The sequence below is a fragment of the Pinus tabuliformis genome, chromosome 6, assembly GCF_031772625.1.
Source record: "Pinus tabuliformis cultivar Carrire ecotype Pingquan chromosome 6, CPIR1, whole genome shotgun sequence".
Lineage (NCBI taxonomy): Eukaryota > Viridiplantae > Streptophyta > Pinopsida > Pinales > Pinaceae > Pinus > Pinus tabuliformis.
Window position 1 is genome coordinate 1950971468 of NC_142292.1, and position 8231 is coordinate 1950979698.

The following is an 8231-nucleotide window of genomic DNA, read 5'->3' on the forward strand; positions in this document are numbered from 1 at the left end:
CACAATCACCTATTAGAAGCATTTATGTGTGTATTTACATTAAAAACCCAAACCATACAAAAAATGAGAATACAAAGGAATACACGGGAAACCCACTGCGAACACATAAGCCGGACTTCAAATGCCTTAAAACCGCATATACAAATCTCTCGAGTCTACTAATACCAAAACTTATCAGATTAATTCTCTGTCGTTGATCTCTTCTCTGATCCAATGGTTTAAACTTCACCTGATCTGACCAAATAGTTCGCTCGATCTCAACTGTTCAATCAACCCCACTTGATCTGATGGTTGATATTGATATCAGGTGGTAACTTGCAAGAGGAATAACCGCCTGATAAAGCGGTTTTCTCTCTCTAGTCTCCTGCCACACGTCAGTCGATGAATGGTATCGGGTGACCAACCCTAAATACCACTTACCATTTTTTGGCTACCCGATAATCTGTTTACTACTTATGGAAACTAACTTCCGTCGATTAACACCTACGCTCCTATGTCATGCGATGACTGTAGATCTCCTTCAATCAACGATCACAACATTCTCACGATTGTAGACTTGTGACGTGTTGATCGATTTACTATGCTATCGGTAGTTAATCTGAGCCATCCATCCTCCAGTTCAAATGATACAATTTAATCCTCACCATTCTTTCACCCTTCACAGTTTCTTTACCATCCTTTTGGAATTTGGGAAAAGTCTGTGTTCTCCGTTATAGAAGATATTCTCAATCTTCCTCTGTCTACTGTAAAACTCAATTACGCTCACTTCCGATTGATCCTTCTGTCAATTCAACATGGAATCTCGATTTCTACATGCCTTTACATAGGGTTTATTAAACAATTAAATACAAATTCTGTAAAGGAAAATTCCATCAGACATTCATGCTATTCAACGAAACAATATTTCTCAGGTTCACAGTCAATACACCATAAGGTTATTAAAACACATACATATACAAATTCTCACACATAATACACACAAATTCACACTATTTGGTATTATAATATTTATAAGGGAATAGTCACATTCGATTGTTTCAGTTCTCCCTACGCTTATCCATCCAATCTTTCCATTTGAATCTAACCTAGCTAACCTCCTGAATTATGCAAAAAGATCATAATTTATACAGGAATGGATTCATGAACCTATTTTAGTTCAGATCCAGAAATCTCTAACTCTCTCTTAAAGAATCTCTTCAAATCCACTTTTTTCTAAAAGAAATGCTAATTTAAGCTTTCAAATCCCTCATATCCTATTCAAACCAGATAATCAAACTGCTTGGCCTGATCTCCACGCAGGGAGGATCAATCAGCCACTTATACCCTTTTCTCATATTTGACAACAAGTAAAACACTCTCATACATTTAAATAAGAAAATTAACTAATCTCTTGTCTTCCAACCCTTTGTTAGTCACAACATGTGATCATACCATCACATTGCTAACTAGGTCTAAATGCTCCTGCATTAGGTCACTTCTTGATCAATTGAAGTAACTTGCTCACACATGTTCAGTTCGCAACACGTTCATGAGCGCATTCTTTTACACAAGCTTGAACAAGCATAACACAACCCATCAAGAAAATACTGGTGCAATGTTCAACCCATTTCAATAGTCAGTGTGCACTATTATTGACATCCCCTCACTTTTGGCTGCATTTGTACTTCTATTTCAATGAGTTTTTCAAATTGTCACTTTTGCACACCTTCGTTTTCACAAGTTTCGTGTTCATGTTTTCGAATGTCACGTTTTCTTGATTTCACTTTGATTAGTATTTCTTTCATGTTATCTTCACTCTGGCATGTGTTTCTTTCACCGTCATTTGCATATTATAAGTGTCGTTCTCACTTTTCCTGCTCATATAGAAAATGTCGTCTTTTAGCATGTTACATGTCACACATTCTATAAAAGCTAGTTCTAGTGTGTTTCAAAGGGTAATATTTGTGATAATGAGTTGTTATCATCATGTAAAAATGTATCATACTCATTTCCAAAGTTTGAAGCACTATCACACAAGTTTCGTCATTATCATCGCAAGATGTGTCTTTAGTGTCGCACTTGGAGTGAGTTGTTGTAATGTTGATGCATTTAGGAGAGTATATTGTTCATGTGTTCTGAGTGTCCTATGTTATGTCTTTATGTTATCTAGGTGTGTGGTCATGCTCAAGTATTGTTCTTGTTCAAATTCATCTCACTAATCCCACACTTAGTCAAAACTGGGAAAACTCCCTAACCAGGCCTCTCAGCCTCATTCAACCCTTCTAGACTACACACTGTGTAGTCATATTCCTCAAGAAACAACCTTTCCTCTTGGCACTGCATAATTTGTAGTCTATGCCTTTGAAAAAATCGCAATGCACAACCTTAGCACTCAAGCCCAACCCCTAATCTCTAGAAATGTGTGATCCTTACCTCCAACCAGCCTTCTATGAACACTACATAGTCTCAAGCATCAAGCCTCAGACTTGAGCTCTTGAATTGCAGAAATGCACAATCACTTTGCCTCTCTCCCTCCATAACTGTGCATTGGGAAACTTCAAACCTCAAAAATCAATATTGTGACCTTAAACCCCTAAACTACACAATATCCCAACCTCTTCTCCTATCTGAACTTTGCATTGGGCAACTTCAAGCCTCAAGCTCGACCTCTTGGGTTCCTCAACTACATAATCACTCAACCCGAGCCTTCATAGCTGTACACTGCATAGTATCAAGCCTCAACCCTCCATATTGAGCCCTTGAGTCCCTCAACTGTGGAGTCCCTCTACCTAGGCCTCCAAAATTGTGCATTACACAGTCTCAAGGCTCAAGCCTAAAGCTCGAGTCCTTGAGTCCCTCAACTACTTAATCCTTTGACCCTGGTCGTCCTGAACTTGGCATTGCATAGTCTCAAGCCTCAGACCCAGACCTTGGCCTCTGGAACTATGAAATCCTTGAGTTATTCACTCAACCAATGACTAGTTGAAGCCCTAATAAGTGATTTCATGAAGCATCTTGGGCTAGGGTTTTATCATACCAATGTCTTCTTGTCATGGGTGGATTGTATTCACAAGTATTCTATCATGTCATGACAGGATGACGATGAAGGAGATGGAGAAGGAGACCATGCTAGAAGACACCCAAAGAGTTGAGGAGATAAGATGATCATCAGGGAAGAAGAAGAACAAACATTGGATTATAACAAAATATGGAAGATCAAGATCACATTAAAGACTCCTTCTATTCAAGTCATAAGGAGGAGGAAGACGAAGAACATGCCCCATCTTTTCAATAAGACATAAATAAAGAAAAAGATAAAGGTGACTTGACATTTCCATGTCATCATGTTGTCCATGTCATCAGTGTCATTTCATGTTGTGTCATGAGCCATCATATTCCACCGCATTAGTGGATTATGTAATTCTATATTTGGGAATGTAATGTAAAGTGGAAGTCCAGGAGTCATATGTGTAACGTGAAAAGTCATGTAGGAATTCGAAAAGTCATGAGAAGTCAAATAGTCATGAGGGTAGTCCAAGATTGATAAGGGAGGTGAAGGATCGCCCCATTTTTTTTATATACACCCTCATTATTCATGCAAAATACTTTTCACCTTGACTTCTCCCATAAGGCATCGAGAGATAGAGTCAGTATGTTTGGGGAGTAATTCTTGGCTCCAGCGCTCCACTATTGGAGCTAGTGATGTCCATTGTATACATGTATCTTGGTACTTTTACTTAATACTTGAAGCTTTATGGCCAACACAGTTTCATGCATGGATTGTGAAAATTTATAAGACTATTTTTTGAATGTTTATGATTCATGTTTGATTTCACCTATACTAAAGTAGTTGAACTATTCTAGTTATGTTAGTGCTTATATTATTGAAAATGTATTGTAATGGTTGTAACAATCACCACATCTATGTGGACTATTATACTTCATGTTAGGAAATTCTGTTTTCGGTTGTGTGTGCCAATAGTAAGGTGGTAGTATTACCTCTCTCTTAGAGGCTCACTTTTCCTCCCTATGTAGTAGAAGAACCTTGATACACTCGCAACCAAACATTCACTAGGCACACTTATTTTTCACAAAGGAACATACATGTTTCTCTCTCTTGCTGACAATTAAATCCAAGGAAAATCTATAAGAATATATGGTAAGTAGGCCACTATTCTGGATGGGGCTCCTATTCCAAACAGTGTGAGGTCTAATTGGGAATTCACATCGAGGAGACCTCTTTGGTTAATGGATTTCTAGCACTCGTCAGCACATTATTAAGACCAAACAGAACCACCACAAACTTATAATGTACATACCTCAAACAAGATGTTGTCTTGTATATATCTTCTTCTTTGATGTGCACCTAGTGATATCTTCATCTCAAATCAATATTTGAAAAAATTATTGCTCCCTTCAAATGATTGAACAAATCATCAATCCACAACAATGGATAAATGTTCTTGACAGTCACCTTATTCAGCTACTAGTAATCAATGCACAATATGAGAGTACCATCTTTCTTCTTTACAAACAACAATGGTGCACCTCAAGGAAACACACTTAACCTTATGTATCCCTTATCAAGCATTTCCTTAAGCTATAACTTTAATTCAACCAACTCGAGAGTTCTCTTGCTATAAGGTGCCTTTTATGTTGGTGATTCTCCTCATAGAAACTCAATAGAGAAATCCACTTCCCTATGAGGCGGTAACTCTGATATGTCTACAAGAAATACATCTTGAAACTGCTACAAAATAGGGTACCTCTTCAAGAATTCATCATCCTCAACATCTTTCCCTTTGTCACTAGAAACATGCACTGCAAACAATAACCCCCTTTCCTGTAACTGTGCTTAGTTTTCATGGTTGTAACCATTCTCACTAATGTATGCTTCTTCTTTCCATACAATATTATCTTCTCTCCATCATCATCGAGGCACTCAATAACCTTCTCATAGTAGTCTACCTTGGTCTTATGAGTAAATAAATAATCCACGCCAAAAAGCATACTATATGAACCCAAAGGAAGCACATTTAGATGTGTTAATGTATGCATACCATTTAGATCAAATGCACAATCTCTCACCCAATGATGAACTCTTTTTTCGTCCTTGTAGCCAACTACACCAACCAAGATTTTGCATGCATTTCTTTACTCAAATGACATTGATCCACCTAGTCAAGACTAACATAACTATAATTAGATCCATGATCAATCAAAATGGAAACAACTCAATTGCAAATCTTACCTTCCATCTTAATAATGGGCATCTAATCATATGCCTTCCTATTATCAAGTGTTTCATTGATCTGAGGAATGCTCAAACCAACATCCCCAATTGTCTTTATTCTCCTGAGAACTATAGATCTATGGCATGCCACCCTAGTACAATGAACAATCCTTCTTGTGATGGTATTGGCCATAAATCCAACACAACAATGGTTCTCTACCATTACCTTTATTCTACTACTTTATAGGATGAGGTCCATGTCCCTTCTCATTCGCATTAAACTTCTTTTAAGGAGCCAAATTTCCCTTCCCACTTTCATTCTAAAGTCTTCCTCACTTTTGAGGCCATTTTCCATTAGATTTCTCATTCCCTTTCTAGTCACACCTGTTCTCAATCTTGCACTTTGACTGATCATAACAATGCTTCAATTTCCCAATGACTTCCTCCAATGACCGAGGCGCACCATACACAATCTGATCCTTGATTGCTAACGGTAGTCAATTGATGAAAATTTGGACCTTTGTCTTCTCATCCTTGAGATAAGACACATACCTCAACAATTCCATAAATTTGTTCATGTACTTTTCATCTGTCATGGAACCCATCTTCAACTCATAGAATTCCTTGGCCTTTCTGTCATAATACCTCTTAGATAGGTACTTCTTTCTAAAGAGTCTTTTAAACTTGTGCCAACTTAAATCTTCTATCTTGATGCCTCTAACATGCTTCACATCTTCCCTCCATATATCTTCCTTTCCTTTCAGATTGAAGATTTCTATCTTGGATTTCATATTCTCTGAGTAATCATGCAATACAAAGAACTTTTTCATCCCAAGCAACCATGCTTCTGCATCCTCTAGTTTCTTCGTCTCTCCATCAAAAGAAGGAGTCTTGATTTTCTTGAACTCCTCTGGAAACTACTTCTTCTCACTCCTCCTATAACAATGATGGTGGTGATGATGATGATGTCTCTATGAACAAGAATGAGAATAACATGCATAAGCACTACCTCTCCTATCAGTTGTATCCAGCCATCTGCCACCTCTGACTATATCATATTTTTCCAACCTATATACTGATTAATACCTACTACCATATGCCCCATTAGTCATTTCCTCTTCTCCATGACTAATTTCTAGCTATCCCTGTTAGTGTCCAATAGTCACAATGATCAAAAGTATTATTTTCATATTGTGGATAGGATCTTAGGGTCAAATTATTATATTTTCAAATAAAATTTGACATCTCTCCTAGTTGGAAAAGGTTCTTGAGTCAATGTATAAATGTATAATATATATTCTACTCTCATCACAAGCCTCAGGTCATGGTCATCAAAAGTATCATCAGAAAATCTCATGGATCTTTTGAGGTCATTTGCTGCACAGAGGGACAATTTTACTTCAAAATTAGTTTCTAAAGTAATGGACATGAATTTTACAAAAGTGAACGAGGGTTTTTTCAATAAAAGACCAAGGAACAAAAACCTTCTTCATTTTATGCACAAGTGTTATGATTTTGGAGATATGTAGCAAGATTTGAGATTTATGTTCAAAAAATCAAATTTTGAATTTTTTTTATTGTTTTAGTAAAAAAAAATTTGCATGCTTTTTTAATAGTTGGAAAGGAATTTTGAGAAACCCAAGGAGTTTTTAGTCAAGAACGAGCCAAATATAAAAAAAATCTTTCCGTTTCTTCATACGTATCATGGATTGGAATATTTGACTGGATCGTTACAACCTAGTTTTATAGATTTAAACATTTAATGATTTCATGCTTTAGTCATTATCATGCAGCACATATTTCGAGGAGATGGAGATGAATCTGTGAAAAATGAGAAAAGTTTCTATACAAAACAAGCTAATATACAAAATTATCATTCCGTTTTGTAATAGATGTCATGATAAAAGTTAATCTTTGACCCATATTTTCAGAAATTCAGTCCTTATTCCTAGCAAGGAGTGCCAAATTTAATGCAACTGTTTCTATCTTTAGGGAGATGGTTGAGCTAGACTCCCTTAGTCTAGGGATGAGCTAATTGTATATATTTCATGAATTTCAGAGTGCAAAATGTTGGAAATTAGAGGAGAGAACTATTGTAGCTTGTACTTGGACATTTTTTGGAAATCAAAGGATACAGTTTGTAACTTTGTAGCTATTATCTAGGAATTCATGTGCAGTAAGTCTGTGATGATTTTTTTTTTGTTATAGTTTTATATGAAAAGTATTCATCTTCTCTTTCCATTCATCAATTCTTCAATGATTTTTCCTTAAAGTTTATAAGCAGGATTCTTTTCATAAAGCTCTGTTTTTATGGGAATATTATTATGTGTTAATTTCCTTCCTATTTAATGAATTCATGTGCTCATGATCATTAAGACCCTTTTGCATCTTCCAAACACTACACTATACCAACGAACCATAATTCCATCATTGAATTATTGCTTCCTTTCTCCTCCATATCTTTGTTGTTGTAACCCTTTTATCCTTTAACCTAGCTACCTAGTTTTTCTCCCTTATCCAGCATCAAACCCTAGAAACTTTCAAACCCTATCTGAGCCTAGTATACCTAGCCTAATATTTATTCCTTTTCTAGTCAATTCATTGGTTGTGATCATAGAGAGAGACCTCCCTGGTTTGGTAAGGCTAGCTACCAAACTGAATTCTTGGTCTGTGGTTACCTTTGTCGATCTCCTATTAGCCTGGGACATTGTGGAGGAGAACATTTTGGCATTGTTTCCAAGGAGCGAACTATTTCATATTCCCCGGGAAAGATCATCAAAGTTTAGATCTGATTTGCTGATGGTGGATAGTGGTCGAACACATATGAAGGCTGAGACATTGAAACATTCACTTGACAACTCTAACCTAATTCAAAGACTCCACTGGCAACAGGATCCAAAAATCAAAATGAGTTCTCAATCCAGAAGGTATGCTCCTAAGCATTGAGATCATGTTCCAGGCTTTCCAAATCGTATGCTCAAGTAGATTGGAAAACACACTTGCCAAATTTTAGAGATGG